Source organism: Entelurus aequoreus, linkage group LG14 (assembly GCF_033978785.1).
Source record: "Entelurus aequoreus isolate RoL-2023_Sb linkage group LG14, RoL_Eaeq_v1.1, whole genome shotgun sequence".
Taxonomy (NCBI): domain Eukaryota; kingdom Metazoa; phylum Chordata; class Actinopteri; order Syngnathiformes; family Syngnathidae; genus Entelurus; species Entelurus aequoreus.
The window spans coordinates 64,846,837-64,866,366 of record NC_084744.1 but is presented as its reverse complement, the minus strand read 5'-3'; the positions used below and the strand labels follow the sequence as shown (position 1 = coordinate 64,866,366).

Genomic DNA, 19,530 nt, shown 5'->3' with positions numbered 1-19,530 from the left:
CAACTCGCAATTCTTCAACTAAGCATCCTCGGATTGCTGCAGAATTTTTAAACGAGATGAAGAGAAAAATGTTTAACATTTTAAAACTACAAATTCAATTTCAAACAACATTATTGACACCCCAGGGGGCAATTGATAGATAGTCGAATACGTCGACGATGCAACACCCGTCAGACAACATGGAGCTGAGAATGTGGAATAATATAAAAGCTACTGTATAGTTAGAGATCATTTGCAACCACATTGATTTAGGAATTAGAAAATAAGTAAGAAAAAACAAAGAAACAAAAACGAAGAACCCTCTGAAGTATTTAAGAGTGCAGAGAGGACGAATGATTTAGAGAAGTGATTTGTTCTACACATAGGAAGGGCATAATGGTGCCCTGAAGGCAACAACACCCGCATGATCCACATGGCTCGGGCAGGCTAAAATTGCTTTTTTTCTGAGGATTTGCTGGTTAACAGAAAGACTTTAAGTCTCTTAGTTTTACTCCGGTAGTCTTGGAGCAGGACTTAACGAGACTGGTCGGGATGTTTCTGTCTTTGACTGAAAGACCGTGAAACAGTGAATAATTGGCAAAACATACTAAAAAGAATAGACAAAATATAATATAATATAATGGGGTTAGGTCAATAGCTTTCAAAACTAGGGGAAACTTTGCAAAATAACCTTTTAAATATTGGCAAGTGGCAAATAATTATAAGCGACTTGTTTCTCTCATGGCATCTGGCAACAAAATCTATGACGTCTTTGAGGGACGGACCGAGAAGTCACTTCCGGGACAACAACACGACAAGCGATGTGTTTGTCCGTCAACTAAAGCTATTATTGCTCGACCATCCGGTTTGTTGAGTCCGGAGTGGACAAGTTGACAGTAGACAGCCCCTGCAGCTTATCGATACTTTTATGGATACATGTCGGTTGTTGGAGGTTTGTGTGACGCAGTCTGACTCTGCCGGTAGGGCATATTTTTAACGTTTTGTTTCTCTGATTTGGTCGTCTGCTTCTCCTTCGGACTAACGTAACTTTCTTTGTTGTGATACTCGAAGAGCAGGATGTCGATCTCGTTTTGGAATTTTTCGTGTTTAATGAAGAAATGTCCAGAGAAAGCTAAGGTGTCTTAAGTAGTTGAGAATTCAAACAACATCAGTTTACAAAGAAGCAAGTCTACGCTGCTAACAAAAGGAAGAAATAGAGAGAGAGAGATAAATAAAAACTTCTAGATCTGTGATGTCTGTAGGAGTGTTTTCATGCATATTCGTATGTGTTATCGTAATGTAATGACGTCTTTAGCGTTAGCAAACATGCTAACACGTTCACGAGTCTGTGTTAGTGTTATTAACTTACAACGGCCTTCTTTTTTTGTATTGTTTCAGTTTCACAAATTCCTCGGTAAATTCCCCGAGTCGTCGCCGCGGAGCTATTGAGTCTGTTTAGCTGATTTGGAGAGCTAGCTTCCGCAGCTAGTGGGTCCAAGACGACGACTTGTGCTTTGTTTGATCAGCCGTTTTACTGCCCTGTTACAGGCACTGTTTGGAAACAATTAGGGTATGCAAATAAAGTCTACGCTGCTAACAAAAGGAAGAAAGAGTGAGAGAGAGAGATAAATAAAAATGTCCAGATATGTGATGTCTGTAGGAGTGTTTTCATGCATATTTGTATGTGTTGTCGTTTAGCATTAGCAAACATGCTAACACATTTACGAGTCTGTGTTAGTATTATTAACTTGCAACGGCCTTCTTTCTTGTATTGTTTCAGTCTCTCAAATTCCTCAGTAAGCTCCCCAAGACGTCACCATGGAGTTATTGAGTTTGTTTAGCTGATTTCGAGAGCTAGCTTCCGCAGCTAGTGGGTCCATGACGATGGCTTCTGTTTTGTTTGATCCGCCGTTTTACTGCCCTGTTACAGGCACTGTTTGGAAACAAGTAGGGTGTGTAAATTAACATTCACAGAACCTAATAAACCATCATAAAGTGTATGTAAGGTTAGAGTGTCCGCCCTGAGATTGGTAGGTTGTGAGTTCAAACCCCGGCCGAGTCATACCAAAGACTATAAAAATGAGACCCATTACTTCCCTGCTTGGCACTCAGCATCAATGGTTGGAATTGGGGGTTAAATCACCAAAAACGATTCCCGGGCGCGGCCACCGCTGCTGCCCACTGCTCCCTTCACCTCCCAGGGGGTGAACAAGGGGATGGGTCAAATGCAGAGGACAAATTTCACCACACCTTAGAGTGTGTGTGACAATCGTTGGTACTTTAACTTAATATAATAATCAAATGCATAGCTACGCTGCTAACAAAAGGAAGAAAGAGTGAGAGAGAGAGAGATAAGTAAAGCTTCCAGATCTTTGTACTTGCCTTCAGAATGTGAGAAGGAGCCGGGGGTGGGGGGAGGGAGGAGGATAAGCAAAATACAGACTCCGACTGTGAGCAGGAATGTTTTGATTAAATCTTGGGAGAGGCAATAATGCAATATCAATCCCCAAATTAACCCAATTAGAGAAAAACCTTTGACAAATACAAAATAAATGAGTGATAATCGGGTGTCTCATGTTCTTGGGATGTGTGGGTTAGGGTGTAAGACCAACCAAGAAGCTACACAGCTTCACTATACGTAGCTCGTTACTGCCCATCGCTGCCAATAGATTATCGTTGACTAGCTTCTTTGGAGAAGGTCCTTGAAAGCAGCAACCCTGACAAACCAAATAGGTCAAAATCAAAAGTCTACTGGTTGTTCGGAATACACAAAGTAAGACCAATAGCGAATGGGGGAGTCTGGCCCCCTGGTCTTTAGCTTCCTGGATGGAAACCCACAGTATGACCACCACGCTCATGTGAGTAAACAGCCTGAAAGTAACCAGACCGTGACACACCATCCGAATGTCCTCCACATGGCCTCTAAATGACCGTCTGCCATCCCTCCCTTCCTCCCCGTCACACTCCCCCATGTCTCGACACGAATCACGACGAGGCCGCCATGTCCCGCTCTAACCTCAACCCGGTCGGAGCGTTGCATCACGGGCCCACAAAGGGAAACATAAAGGGCGCCGGAGCCTCGTTTTCCTTGGAGATGATTCATATGGTACCCTTTGATGAATCCTCAACCTTTAAAAGGAAGCGTCAGCAACCATGTGTCTTCCCCCCCCCGCGATTGATCACCATCAAAAAGGGCGCGTAGGAAACGTGTCGCTCGTCTTCCATGTGAATTTCAATCGAGCAACCGTGACAAATGGCTCGTCAGTCACTCGCCCGGAGTCGGTAATTGGCGATGATATAGCGCATATTTGGCTCACTGCCGAGTCACCAGCCTTACCTCCCTCCTCCCTTTCAAACACCAGATAGACTTTGGGAATCAACACGTTCTAAGAGGGCGTTATGAATCCTTGTTTCCTGGAGCTGGGAAGGGAATTCCGCCATTGTGTTCTCCCTTGCCCCTGGGGAGTGTTCATGTCTCGAGCACTGAGGGTTTGTTTCCTGGTTCCTGGGAGGCGGTGCTGTCTGATTCGTTTCACCGCGTTGTCAGCTAATGAATGGTGCGCGTCCGTCCACTGCCATGCACTCGGTCTGGTGAGAAAAAAAGCCCCCGTGGGCGCTCATCTTGGGGGTTCTCCCGCTCTCATTAGGAGCGAATCAAAGGGATGCTGAGGCATCGCTGATCGTTTGCCACATTCCCTGTGTGTCTCTGTCATGATCGGAAGAGTTTCTTCCCCGACATCAGATAGTGATCAGCATGGAACATTTCATGAAGGATACTTTGATCAGTAAAGCATCTACTCATGTCTTATACTGTACCAGTCTTTAGAAACTATTTCTGCAATCCGGGCAAAACATTACAAACGAGGCAACGGGACTTTGGTGGAAATAACTTTTCTGAAGCACATCCTCGCGAATCTCTTCATGAACCCGAAGAAACGCTCTTTGTCGTGTTGATGTTTGCTGAAAACGGACGTAACGTTGTTCCGATGTTAGATACTCGTACGTAGGGATGGGGTCGCATTTTACTGAGCGGATCGTTCTCCCGGGAGGCAGACGGAAACTCCGGAGGCAAGGTGCAGGTGAGACAATGATTTATTGTCCGTAAATCTTCCATCCATCCATCCATCCATCCTAAGCAGGGAAGCCCAGACTTCCCTCTCCCCAGCCACTTCGTCCAGCTCCTCCCGGGGGATCCCGAGGCGTTCCCAGGCCAGGGAAGCCACATCTTCCTAACGTGTCCTGGGTCTTCCCCGTGGCCTCCTACCGGTCGGACGTGCCCTAAACACCTCCCTAGAGAGGCGTTCGGGTGGCATCCTGACCAGATGCCCGAACCACCTCATCTGGCTCCTCTCCATGTGGAGGAGTAGCGGCTTTCCTTTGAGCTCCTCCCGGATGGCAGAGCTTCTCACCCTATCTCTAAGGGAGAGACCCACCACCCGGCGGAGGAAACTCATTTTGGTCGCTTGTACCCGTGATCTTGTCCTTTCGGTCAGAACCTAAAGCTCATGACCATAGGTGAGGATGGGAACGTAGATCGCCCGGTAAATTGAGAGCTTTGCCTTCCGGCTCAGCTCCTTCTTCACCACAATGGATCGATACAGCGTCCGCATTACTGAAGACGCCGCACCGATCCGCCTGTCGACCTCACGATCCACTCTTCCCCCACTCGTGAACAAGACTCCGAGGTACTGGAACTCCTCCACTTGGGGCAGGGTCTCCTCCCCAACCCGGAGATGGCACTTCACCCTTTTCCGGGCGAGATCCGTAAATCTTGCAAAATACAAAAAATACAGAAAAGCGTTCCGATAGCACGGGAGCGAAGCTTAGCGCATGAACTAGAATCGAGAACCATAGAAATACTCAACGTAACGTGTTGCGGGCGCAAACAAGACAGCCAGACCGAGTGTGGCGAAAAACAGGAATACGGTGCTCTCTGATTAGTGCCCAGGAGCAGGTGAGCACGAATCAGAGGCAGGTGAAAATAGTCAGCACCCATGGTAAGCAAAACACAAACCAAGGGGTGCTGAAACAGAACTAAGGTAGTCAAAAACTAAACAAAACATGATCGGGGCAAAGGATCATAACAACCGGTATCCGTATCAGTTCAAATGTGAACGTTTTGTTTAGTTTTTGACTACATTAGTTCCGTTTCAGCACCTCTGGGTTTGTGTTTTGCTTACCATGGGTGCTGAAACGGAACTAAGGTAGTCAAAAACCAAACAAAACATGATCCGGGCAACGGATCATAACAACCGTTCACATTTGAACTGATACGGATACCGGTACTTAGCCGTACTAATTGTTGTTCTTTTTGTGAGCAGGTGAGCACTAATCAGAGGCAGGTGAAACTAGTCAGCAAACGGAACTAAGGTAGTCAAAAAATAAACAAAACATGATCGGGGCAACGGATCATAACAGCCGGTAAGCGTATCAGTTCAAATGTGAACGGTTGTTATGATCCGTTGCCCGGATCATGTTTTGTTGAGTTTTTGACTACCTTAGTTCCGTTTCAGCACCCCTGGGTTTGTGTTTTGCTTACCATGGGTGCTGAAACGGAACTAAGGTAGTCAAAAACCAAACAAAACATGATCCGTGCAACTTATCATAACAACCGTTTACATTTGAACTGATACGGATACCGGTACTTAGCCGTACTAATTGTTGTTCTTTTTGTGAGCAGGTGAGCACTAATCAGAGGCAGGTGAAACTAGTCAGCAAACGGAACGAAGGTAGTCAAAAAATGAACAAAACATGATCGGGGCAACGGATCATAACAGCCGGTAAGCGTATCAGTTCAAATGTGAACGGTTGTTATGATCCGTTGCCCGGATCATGTTTTGTTGAGTTTTTGACTACCTTAGTTCCGTTTCAGCACCTCTGGGTTTGTGTTTTGCTTACCATGGGTGCTGAAACGGAACTAAGGTAGTCAAAAACCAAACAAAACATGATCCGGGCAACGGATCATAACAACCGTTCACATTTGAACTGATACGGATACCGGTACTTAGCGGTACTAATTTGTGTTCTTTTTGTGAGCAGGTGAGCACTAATCAGAGGCAGGTGAAACTAGTCAGCACCCATGGTAAGCAAAACTCAAACCCAGGGGTGCTGAAACAGAACTAAGGTAGTCAAAAACTAAACAAAACATGATCCGGTCAACGGATCATAACAACCGTTCACATTTGAACTGATATGGATACCGGTACTTAGCGGTACAAATTTTTGTTCTTTTTGTGAGCAGGTGAGCACTAATCAGAGGCAGGTGAAACTAGTCAGCACCCATGGTAAGCAAAACTCAAACCCAGGGGTGCTGAAACAGAACTAAGGTAGTCAAAAACTAAACAAAACATGATCCGGTCAACGGATCATAACAACTGTTCACATTTGAACTGATATGGATACCGGTACTTAGCGGTACTAATTTGTGTTCTTTTTGTGAGCAGGTGAGCACTAATCAGAGGCAGGTGAAACTAGTCAGCACCCATGGTAAGCAAAACTCAAACCCAGGGGTGCTGAAACAGAACTAAGGTAGTCAAAAACTAAACAAAACATGATCCGGTCAACGGATCATAACAACCGTTCACATTTGAACTGATATGGATACCGGTACTTAGCGGTACAAATTTTTGTTCTTTTTGTGAGCAGGTGAGCACTAATCAGAGGCAGGTGAAACTAGTCAGCACCCATGGTAAGCAAAACTCAAACCCAGGGGTGCTGAAACAGAACTAAGGTAGTCAAAAACTAAACAAAACATGATCCGGTCAACGGATCATAACAACTGTTCACATTTGAACTGATATGGATACCGGTACTTAGCGGTACAAATTTTTGTTCTTTTTGTGAGCAGGTGAGCACTAATCAGAGGCAGGTGAAACTAGTCAGCACCCATGGTCAGCAAAACTCAAACCCAGGGGTGCTGAAACGGAACTAAGGTAGTCAAAAACTAAACAAAACATGATGCGGTCAACGGATCATAACAACTGTTCACATTTGAACTGATATGGATACCGGTACTTAGCGGTACTAATTTGTGTTCTTTTTGTGAGCAGGTGAGCACTAATCAGAGGCAGGTGAAACTAGTCAGCACCCATGGTAAGCAAAACTCAAACCCAGGGGTGCTGAAACAGAACTAAGGTAGTCAAAAACTAAACAAAACATGATCCGGTCAACGGATCATAACAACCGTTCACATTTGAACTGATATGGATACCGGTACTTAGCGGTACTAATTTTTGTTCTTTTTGTGAGCAGGTGAGCACTAATCAGAGGCAGGTGGAACTAGTCAGCACCCATAGTAAGCAAAACTCAAACCCAGGGGTGCTGAAACGGAACTAAGGTAGTCAAAAACTAAACAAAACATGATGCGGTCAACGGATCATAACAACTGTTCACATTTGAACTGATATGGATACCGGTACTTAGCGGTACTAATTTGTGTTCTTTTTGTGAGCAGGTGAGCACTAATCAGAGGCAGGTGAAACTAGTCAGCACCCATGGTAAGCAAAACTCAAACCCAGGGGTGCTGAAACAGAACTAAGGTAGTCAAAAACTAAACAAAACATGATCCGGTCAACGGATCATAACAACCGTTCACATTTGAACTGATATGGATACCGGTACTTAGCGGTACTAATTTTTGTTCTTTTTGTGAGCAGGTGAGCACTAATCAGAGGCAGGTGAAACTAGTCAGCACCCATGGTCAGCAAAAACTCAAACCCAGGGGTGCTGAAACGGAACTAAGGTAGTCAAAAACTAAACAAAACATGATCCGGTCAACGGATCATAACAACCGTTCACATTTGAACTGATATGGATACCGGTACTTAGAGGTACTAATTTCCGTTATTTCTGTGAGTGTTTATAAATATTGTTTTGATAAGGAAATCTGATTTTTTAGTGCAACATTTAAAAATGAGCAGATTATGATAACTGCTGTCTTGTTTCATTGTCACATTTCTGAGTGTCATCTGCTTAGGTCTTGGTTGCAAGTCCAAGACTTCGATGGCGTGTTGGTCATCGGAGTATTTTGCTGTCTGTTGCGCCCTACAAAGTGTTAACACTGTAAGTACGGCACTCATTACGCACCAGCCGTTTGATTGTAAAATGCATCGTAGTTGTAGTTTTCATTAAGTTGAAGGTGTTGAATTTAATACAATCAGTAAGGGTGTCCAAAAAATAAATATTTGACACAATTGTGCATCAAAAATTGGTTTGTTTATTTGTTTATTCATTTTAATTTGTCCTGTCCAGCCACAATTTTTACTTAACGAAACCAGTTTTTTTCTCTTAAGGAATGTAGAAAACGCGGAGCCCTTACTTTACCTAGATGGGAGAATGTCGTTGGTCCATTTCTTTGTTGGCATGGAACGTTGCAACATTACCTAGAGGTGGTTTGGCTAAGTCTGCTCTCAGTTCTGCTGGAGTGATAATCAATTGCTGAAATGCAATGAGTCGGCAACGGCACGTCAGGCGCAACCCAGGCACCGAAATATTGCGCCTTTGGATTTTACGTGAATTGGTGCCCAATCTGTTCGCGTAGTTTTGCAGGGTGGCGACGTTATGACGTCAGAGTAAGGTGGACGTACCGATTCAGGCATTGGGTAAAGTTACCATCCAGATGGGGGAGGAGCTCGGTACGAGACCAACTGAGTTAGAGGGAACAAAAAAAGTAGGATAAAGTATTGTTTCCATGTAATTGTGTCATGCGCATATTAACATCAACATTATTACCGCTGCTTTTTTTGCAGCTGTGTACCTGATGTTGTGACCGGGTGAATCTATGACCATGTTTACATTGCACACCAAATTGGATTTTTTATAAACGAAGTCGAAACCATGACTAAGTTTATTTTCAACGGTGACTAAAATGAAGGAGATATATATTAAAACTGTGTACATTTTCAAAATATGAATAATGATACTTTTTTGGCCTTGTGGTTAGAGTGTCCGCCCTGAGATCGGTAGGTTGTGAGTTCGAACCCCGGGCCGAGTCATACCAAAGACTATAAAAATTAGAGCCATTACCTCCCAGCTTGGCACTCAGCATCAAGGGTTGGAATTGGGGGTTACATCACCAAAAATTTGATTCCTGGGCGCGGCCACCGCTGCTGCTCACTGCTCCCCTCACCTCCCAGGGGGGTGATCAAGGGTGATGGGTCAAATGCAGAGATAATCATTGGTACTTTATTTTATTTTTTACTTTATCTTGCAAATGTAAGCAGAAAGCGACAAAAAGAGAGAAACTTCTCACCCTGTCTATTACGTTCCGGTATATGTCTGGACCCCGGCACGCAGAGAAGGCAGGCAAGTGTGCAAAACGAGCCCCCCCCACCCCCTGTATTATTGCATTATATTATTAGTTGATTAGACTAAATTGGACAGATTATTACATTGGACATTTCTAGAAATAATTGCAATAAGAAATCTACATTTGTATTTATTCATTTGTATTTTATTTTCTCCTAACAATTGTATCTATTTTTTACTTTTTTTTGGTAGAATCTGACCCCGGTAGAAACGCACACAAATTCCAAGGTACCTGTACAGTACCTGTGCAAATGGCAATATGTGTCTATTCTATTCTACTATTGTATTATTATTATTATTATTATTATTATTATTATTATGATTATTCCCATCCAATTGTCTGTTTTCCTTGTTTTTCTAATTATTGTCTTACAAAAAAGCATGCTGAGCTACAACCAGAGGCGTTTTTTTAAGCGTAAAAAAACATGACTAATGTCGTGAAGCTGTATTTTCTCTTGCATTTAAATTTTTATTGACAGTTTAGTTAAATATATTCATTATTAATTTAGTTGATTTATTTTAGCACAACATGACTTATTCAATGCATTTTCCGTCAGTTATTTATGAGCGCCTTCTCGTGCAGTTCGTACTTATTTCTTCCTAATGTGTGTGTTAAATAATAAATAATAATAATAATCTTTGTGATTAGCACTTGGTTTGTATGTTGGATATCATTATTGAATACGATTAATAATTTAGTGTAAATAAAGTATAATTAACAATGTTGTATGTATTTTTAATAAATGAGTGGCAGAGGAAAAGTTCAATGTGATCTTCCACTGTTTGTTATTGTTGTTTTGTCACTAACAAAATAGGTATTATTTTTTTTTGCCTGAATTCCACTGGCGTTAAAATACGTTAGTCTTTCTAAAAAAAGTGACTTATTGCAGCTTCTGTATTTGTCATTTGTAGGATTGTTGGCATAAACAGGCTCCCTCTCCGGCTTAATCTGAGCCTCGGATCCCCGACTGAGACTGGCGTGTGCACAGCTCACTGGCTTCCATCGCATTATGGAGGTGTGTTAATCCCATTTCCAAAAGCCAAACAGGCGTTTATATGCGCTTTTAGAAAGCTGGTTTCGAGTCATTTCATGCAATAATGTGGTTTTCTTTAGACCATGTAAAAACCAGGGCTGTCCAAATTTTTCCATTGAGAGATTTTTTCTTAACCTCCAAGGCTCCCTTCAAGGGTCTCGGTCATGAAAATGTGAAAAAAATATGTGATTTTTTTCCGAAAGCCATTTATCAACAACACCCGGAAACGCCGCCGGCTTCGCTGGGCCTGAGCTCAACAGGCGTTTATATGCGTTTTAAAAAGCTGGTTTTGAGTCATTTCGCACAATAATGTGGTTTTCTTTAGAGCATGTGAACCAAAGGTGTCCAAACTTTTCCACTGAGGGCCACATGCTGAAAAATCCAAGCATGCGGGGGCCATTTTGATATTTTTAATTTTCAAAACCAAAACAATATATGGATTTTTTCTTTTGACCTTTAGAGCTCCCTTCAAGGGTCTCAGCCATGAAAATGTTAAAAAATATGTGATGTTTTCCAGATCTGTCGAAATTAAGTTTTATTAAACCTCTACTATGCAAAGCGAAAGCCATTTATCAACAACACCCGGAAACGCCGCCGGCTTCGCTGGGCCTGAGCGCAACAGGCGTTTATATGCGTTTTAAAAAGCTGGTTTCGAGTCATTTCGTGCAATAATGTGGTTTTCTTTAGAGCATGTAAACCAAGGCTGGCCAACTTTTTCACTGAGGGCCACACACTGAATTTTGACATTTTTCATTTTCAAAACCAATACAATATATGGATTTTTTCTTAACCTGTAGGGCTCCCTTCAAAGGTCTCAGTCATGAAAGTGTTAAAAAATATGTAATTTTTTTCCCGATCTGTCGATAATAAGTTTTATTGAAACTCTACTATGCAAAGCAAAAGTCATTTATCAACAACACCCGGAAACGCTGCCGGCTTTGCTGGGCCCGAGCTCAACAGGCGTTTATGTGGGTCTTAGAAAGCTGGTTTAGAGTCATTTTGTGCAAAAATGTGGTTTTCTTTAGAGCATGTAAACCAGGGCTGTCCAAACTTTTCCACTGAGGGCCACACACTGAATTTTGACATTTTTCATTTTCAAAACCAATAAAATATATGGATTTTTTCTTAACCTTTAGGGCTCCCTTCAAGGGTCTCAGTCATGAAAATGTTAAAAAATATGTGATATTTTTCCAATCTGTCGATATTAAGTTTTATTAAAACTCTACTATGCAAAGCAAAAGTCATTTATCAACAACACCCGGAAACGCCGCCGGCTTCGCTGGGCCCGAGCTCAACAGGCGTTTATATGCGTTTTAGAAAGCTGGTTTACAATAATTTCGTGCAATATGTGGTTTTCTTTAGAGCATGCAAACCAGGGCTGTCCAAACTTTTCCACTGAAGGCCACAGACTGCATGCCGGGGCCATTTTGATATTTTTCATTTTTAAAAACAATACAATATATGGATTCAAGGGTCTCAGTCATGAAAATGTTAAAAAATTGGATTTTTTTCCAGATCTGTCAATATTAAGTTTTATTAAAACTCTACTATGCCATTTATCAACAACACCCGGAAACGCCGCCGGCTTCCCTGGGCCCCGAGTGCGCACAACCGTAATAATAATGTGGTTTTCTTTAGAGCATGTAAACCAGGGTTGTCCAAACTTTTCCACTGAGGGCCACACACTGAAAAATCCAAGCATGCGGGGGCCATTTTGATATTTTTAATTTTCAAAACCAAAACAATATATGGATTTTTTCACTTTTTCATTTTTTTGACCTTTAGAGCTCCCTTCAAGGGTCTCAGCCATGAAAATGTTAAAAAATAGGTGATGTTTTCCCGATCTGTCGATATTAAGTTTTATTGAAACTCTACTATGCAAAGCCAAAGCCATTTATCAACAACACCCAGAAACGCCGTCTGCTTTGCTGGCCCAGAACTCAACAGGCGTTTATATGTGTTTTAGAAAGCTGTTTTCGAGTAATTTCGTGCAAAAATGTGGTTTTCTTTAGAGCATGTAAACCAGGGCTGTCCAAACTTTTCCCCTGAGGGCCACACACTGAAAAATCCAAGCATGCTTGATATTTTTCATTTTCAAAACCAATATAATATATGGATTTAAGGGTCTCAGTCATGAAAATGTTAAAAAAAATAGATTTTTTTCCCGATCTGTCAATATTAAGTTTTATTAAAACTGTACTATGCAAAGCGAAAGCCATTTATCAACAACACCCGGAAACGCCGCCGGCTTCCCTGGGCCCAGAGTGCGCACGACCGTAATAAAAATGTGGTTTTCCTTAGAGCATTTAAACCAGGGCTGTCCAAACTTTTCCACTGAGGGCCACACATTGAAAAATCCAAGCATGCGGGGCCATTTTGATATTTTTAATTTTCAAAACCAATGCAATATATGTATTTTTTTCTTGACTTGACAATATAAATATAAATATATAAATATAAAATATGATTTTTTCCGATCTGTCGATAATAAGTTTTATTAAAACTCTAATATGCAAAGCGAAAGCCATTTATCAACAACACCCAGAAACGCCACCGGCTTCTCTGGGGCCAAGCTCAACAGGCGTTTATATGCGTTTTAAAAAGCTGGTTTCGAGTCTTTTCGTGCAATAATGTGGTTTTCTTTAGAGCATGTAAACCAGGGCTGTCCTAACTTTTTCACTGAGGGCCACACACTGAATTTTTATATTTTTCATTTTCAAAACCAATACAACATATGGATTGTTTCTTAACCTTTAGGGCTCCCTTCAAGGGTCTCAGTCATGAAAATGTTAAAAAAAATGTGATTTTTTTTCAGATCTGTCTATTAAGTTTTATTAAACCTCTACTATGCAAAGCAAAAGCCATTTATCAACAACACCCGGAAACGCTGCCAGCTTCGCTGGGTCCGAGTTCAATAGCCGTTTATATGTGTTTTAGAAAGCTAGTTTCAAGTCTTTTCGTGCAATAATATGGTACAGAGAATTTACTGCACATAACATTGAATGCCCGTGACTTTGGATCCTTAAGGCGGTACTGCATCAAAAAGTGTGTAAAGGATATCACCACATGGGCTCAGGAACACTTCAAAAAACCACTGTCAGTAACCACAGCCGGTCGTTACATCTGTAAGTGCAAGTTAAAACTCCACTATGCAAAGCGAAAGCCGTTTATCAACAACACCCGGAAACGCCGCCGGCTTTCCTGGACCCCGAGTGTGCACGACCGACCCGATAAATCTGAATATTAAGAGACGATACAGTATTATCTGCTCACAGAGGCCACCTGGTGGTTGTTTGAGCACATTGCAGCCACTCCTGGATAGTCCCCAACCCATAACACTTCAGTCGCACGCAGGATTCTCACAAGAATGAGGCAAAAATACCCACTGTACCTGATCTCTCCTAGTCAATAACATGAAAAGGTACAGAGAATCTGGAGAACTTACTTCACGTAACATTGAATGCCCGTGACTTTCGATCCTTCAGGCGGTACTGCATCAAAAAGTGCGTAAAGGATATCACCACATGGGCTCAGGAACACTTCAGAAAACCACTGTCAGTAACCACAGCTGGTCGCTACATCTGTAAGTGCAAGTTAAATCTCCACTATGCAAAGCGAAAGCCGTTTATCAACAACACCCGGAAACGCCGCCGGCTTCCCCGGGCCCAAGTGCGCACAACCGACCCAATAAGTCCAAATATTAAGAGACGACACAGTATTATAGGCTCACAGAGGCCACCTGGTGGTTGTTTGAGCACATTGCAGCCACTCCTGGATAGTCCCCAACCCATAACACTTCAGTCACACGCAGGATTCTCACAAGAATTAGGCAAAAATACCCACTGTACCTGATCTCTCCTAGTCAATAACATGAAAAGGTACAGAGAATCTGGAGAACTTATTTCACGTAACATTGAATGCCCGTGACTTTGGATCCTTCAGGCGGTACTGCATCAAAAAGTGTGTAAAGGATATCACCACATGGGCTCAGGAACACTTTAGAAAACCACTGTCAGTAACCACAGCCGGTCGCTACATCCGTAAGTGCAAGTTAAAACTCCAATATGCAAAGCGAAAGCCATTTATCAACAACACCCGGAATTGCCGCTGACTTCGCCGGGCACGAGCTCAACAGGCGTTTATATGCGTTTTAGATACAGTATTATCTGCTCACGGAGGCCACCTGGTGGTTGTTTGAGCACACTGCAGCCACTCCTGGATAGTCCCCAACCCATAACACTTCAGTCGCACGCAGGATTCTCACAAGAATGAGGCAAAAATACCCACTGTACCTGATCTCTCCTAGTCAATACAGACCTTTGGCATTATTTCCACGCACATGTTCAACGAGAGGCAGTTGACAGTACGAAAAACTCGGCACAGTAGCCTCCAGAAAACCCCATAAAGCCGAGCCGGACCCTTACAAAGCGGCAATAATCGATAAAACCTGCGAGAACAGCTCATAAATCCAAGCAAATGTATTTCCCAGAGGCTCAATGGAAGACGCGCCAACACAAACATTAGTAGCCTGCTGGGGGCGCGCAAAAAAAAAACAACAACGATTGCGCACGCACAGGCCAAGTACTTTTATTCGTGGGTCGCGTAACAAATGGATGCAATTGAGTGCGCCTTTTGCGGGGCGACGAGGCTCATTAGAGACGCGCTGGAGCGTGGAGGGTAAACCACGCAGGTAGAAATATTTGCCCTCCGGGTGGGTAGAGGGGAGGATGGGGAGGATGTCTCCGATGCGTGCCCAGTCGGTGCTCCGCGGTCTCCGGTGCACAGACGGGCGGGATACGACGCGTAAAAACTGACCCCAAGAAAGTGACAGTTGGATCGTGGATTTGGGTTCCAAATCCGCATTTCGATACGACTCTGGTGAATGTGATTAATACGCAAAAAAAAGAAAAAAAAAAAAAAAAGTGCCAGACCGGAGCGCGTCCAATACGCACCGCATGCGCATTCATTCCGGTTCAAACTGTAAGTGCAATTCAATTGCGTCCATTTTTTTTCTCTCCTTGATGAAAGCAGCAGACGTTTTCCCATAAAAAAAATAAAAAAATATGAAAGTGGGTCTGCACCCGTATCAGCCTGAAGCAGACAAAATGGCGAGGACACCTACCTGAGAGGACGGACGTCTGGACGGGGATCGTCTCAAGTTGCGCGTCGCACGCGTCCGTCTGCGGCTCCTCTGGCGAGCCGAGTCCGACGCACAGAGACTCGCTCTCGCAATCTCTCTCTCTCTCTCTCTCTATCGCTCTACCAGTGCGCGCGCACGTGCGCGTATCCGTCTCTCCTACCCCCCCCCCCCCCCCACCCCCCCACCCACCCCACCCCCCTTCCTCTCTGATAATTGAGCGTTCATATTATAAAAGGGTGTCGAACCAGATTCATTTAATTTGACACCACGGGATGTTTAGTCATTCCGTCGAGTCGATGCCGATATAGCAACGGGGTGTCCTAACTTTTCCCCGCTGAGAGGCCACACTAGGAATGCACACACGTGGAGTTCTGTACTTTACACACGAAAAAAAAGTGAAATAATAAAAAAAATTTAAAAAAACATGTTTTATATTCCAGTTTCTTCAAAATAGCCACCCCTTTGCTCTGATGACTGCTTTGCACACGCTTGGCATTCTCACCATGGGCTTCAAGAGGTGGTCACCTGAAAGGGTTTTCACTTCACAGGTGTGCTTGAAGCTCATGGAGAGAATGGCAAGAGTGTAAAATATATATATTTTTGGCAATATATATATATATATATATATATATATATATATATATATATATATATATATATATATATATATATATATATATATATATATATATAATGAATTTATATATGGATATATATTCATATATAAGTATATACGTAAATATGTATATATATACAAAGACACAATATATACATATACATGCATATATACATATACACACACTCATATATACAGTATATACATATATATATATATATATATATATATATATATATATATATATATATATATATATATATATATATATATATATATATATATATATATATATATATACATTTATATAAATACTATACATACACACACACACACACACACACACACACACACACATATATATATATATATATATATATATATATATATATATATATATATATATATATATATATATATATATATGTGTGTGTGTGTGTGTGTGTGTGTGTGTGTATATGTATAGTATTTATATAAATGTGTATATATATATATATATACATATATATATATATATATATATATATATATATATATATATATATATATATATATATATATATATATATATATATATATACATAATGCGTGCGTGTATATGTACAGTGTTTATATAAATGCATATATATATATATATATATATATATATATATATATATATATATATATATATATATATATATATATATATATATATATATATATACATATATATATACATATATATACACATATATATATATATATATATATATATATATATATATAAGGATCTGACAAGGCAACTCCGGGAACGTCTTTGTAGACTCCGTAGAGCAGAAAGCATTCGGAAGAGGAGGAAGGAGAGGGAGAACAGAAGAGCACAGTTCACCAAAGACCCTTTCAGATTCACCAGGAAACTACTGGGTGAAGCAAAATCCGGAATGCTGACCAGCTCGAGGGAAGATGTGGAGGCGTTCTTAAGGGAAACCCACAATGACACCTGCAAAAACCAGGCCCTGGGTGCCAACCATAACGTCGACAGCTTGGAAAAACCAAGAAAGGAGCTCAACATCAGTGAACCATCCTGGAAGGAAATCCAAGAGGTGGTGAAAAAGGCCAGAACAGGATCTGCCCCCGGCCCCAGTGGTATACCCTATAAGGTGTATAAGAAATGCCCGATGCTCCTTCGGAGGCTGTGGATGCTGTTCCGGAGGATCTGGAAAAAGGGCACCATTCCATCATGCTGGAAGAGGGCAGAAGGCTGTTTTGTGCCAAAGGAAGAGAACTCCTCAACCATAAATCAATTCCGTACAATATCACTTCTAAACGTAGAAGGCAAAATCTTCTTTTCTGTACTGGCAAAAAGGATGACCTTATACATGACGGAGAACGGATATGTTGACACCTCTATCCAGAAAGGTGGAATTCCAGGCTTCTCTGGATGCCTGGAACACACCGGAGTTCTCAGTCAGATGATCCGGGAGGCCAAAGCAAGCAAAGGCAACCTGACTGTTGTCTGGCTCGATCTGGCTAACGCCTACGGAGCAATCCCTCACACCCTCATTCACACTGCACTAAACCATTACCACATCCCTCTGCACATCAAGGGAATGATAACCAGCTACTTTGGAGGCATCCAGATACGGTTCAAAACAGCCAATTTCACAACTCAGTGGCAAAACCTGGAAAAGGGAATCGTAACTGGATGCACAATCTCCCCCATCCTCTTCATCATGGGTATGAACCTCCTCATAACAGCTGCTGGAAAGAAGCCAGAGGACCAGCAATGGAATCAGGCATTCGACAACCCCCAATAAGAGGTTACATGGACGATCTCACCGTGACGACCACAACCCATGTGGAGGCGAGATGGGTGCTAACAGTTCTGGACCACATGGCAACATGGTCCAGAATGAAGTTTAAGCCCAAAAAATCAAGGAGCATGGTTATCCGGAAAGGTAAACTGACGAACAGGTTCAAGCTGCAAGTGCAAGGAGAAGTGATTCCATCGATTGAGGAGAACCCTATAAAGTGCCTTGGAAAGTGGTTTGACAGCTCACTTACTGACAGGAACAACATCACCAGTACAGAGAAGCAGACAGAGGAGTGGCTGAGGAGGATTGAAAAATCAGGACTCCCTGGTAAATTCAAAATATGGCTCTACCAACATGGACTGTTACCAGGACTCATGTGGCTGTTGACGGTGTATGACATCCCTATGACATGCGTAGAAGGAGTGGAGAGAAAGGTCAATAAGTACCTCAGAAAATGGCTGGGAATCCCTCCAAGCTTCACATCAGTAGGCCTCTACATAAGATCAGGACAGCTCCAGCTTCCCTTGTCATCCGTGGTGGAGGAATTCAAGGTAGCAAAGTGCAGAGTCTTAATGACATACAGAGACTCCCAGGACGAACAAGTCAGACACGCAGGCGTCACTACAAGATCAGGACGCAAGTGGGCAGCTGACACGTCTGTTGCACAAGCTGAAAGCATGTTGAGGCTACGTGACATCATAGGAACGCCATGCACAGGAAGACAAGGTCTTGGAACTTCCCATGTCCAACAGTGGAGTAAGGCAGAACCCAGAGAAAGAAGAGCTATGATCCAGGAGGAAGTACGGAACCTGGAAGAGGAAGGTCGGAAATCCAGAGCAGTGGAACTAGCGTCCCAGGGAGCCTGGACCAAATGGGACCTCCCCAAGAGAAAGATCACGTGGGCGGATCTATGGAAGCTGGAACCATTCCGCATCTCTTTCTTGCTGAGATCAGTGTATGACACACTCCCGACTCCAACAAACTTGCACAGATGGGGCATGAGAGAGGATCCACTATGCAAGCTTTGCGGACAGAAGGGTACCATGGCGCACATCCTGTCAGGGTGTAAAACAGCACTCACCCAAGGGAGATACAGATGGCGTCATGACAAGGTGCTCATGACACTGGCTAACACCCTGGAGCAGCAGAGATGCAAGAAACAGCAACCACAAGGGAGAACAACATCAATCCAGTTTGTGAGGGAGGGAGAAAAGCCACCAACCACAGCAACATCAAGGAAGAGCCTATTGCAAATGGCCCGTTCTTGGGACATGAAGGTAGACCTGGGAGGAAGGCTTCAGTTCCCCCATGTTGTCCAGACAACCCTGAGACCGGATGTGGTGCTGTGGTCTGAAGAGGCAAAGAAGATCATTCTCATAGAACTCACAGTCCCATGGGAAGAAGGGTGCGACCAAGCCTTCGAAAGGAAAAGTGCCAAATACCAGGACCTTTTGAATGACTGCAGGGGAAAAGGATGGCAGGCATGGTTGTTCCCGGTCGAGGTCGGCTGCAGAGGATTCCCTGCCCAGTCGGTATGGAGAATGCTCACAGCCTTGGGAATAACAGGGAAGGAGAGAAAGACAGCAGCTAGCAGGATGGGGGAGGCAGCAGAGAGAGCCTCTTGCTGGTTATGGAGCAGGAGAGACGAGATGAGCTGGA

The 19,530-nt window shown here is 42.8% G+C and overlaps 1 protein-coding gene across 1 annotated transcript in view; it reads right to left on the bottom strand.

Annotated features, from left to right (window-relative positions):
• Positions 1 to 15,571, bottom strand: part of LOC133664316 (uncharacterized) — a 230,725-nt gene extending 215,154 nt beyond the window's left edge. Inside the window, exon 1 of the mRNA XM_062068821.1 lies at positions 15,442 to 15,571. The gene's annotated coding sequence lies outside the window, so the exon portion shown is untranslated. The remainder of the gene's footprint in view (positions 1 to 15,441) is intronic.
• Positions 15,572 to 19,530: the final 3,959 nt, after the last annotated feature.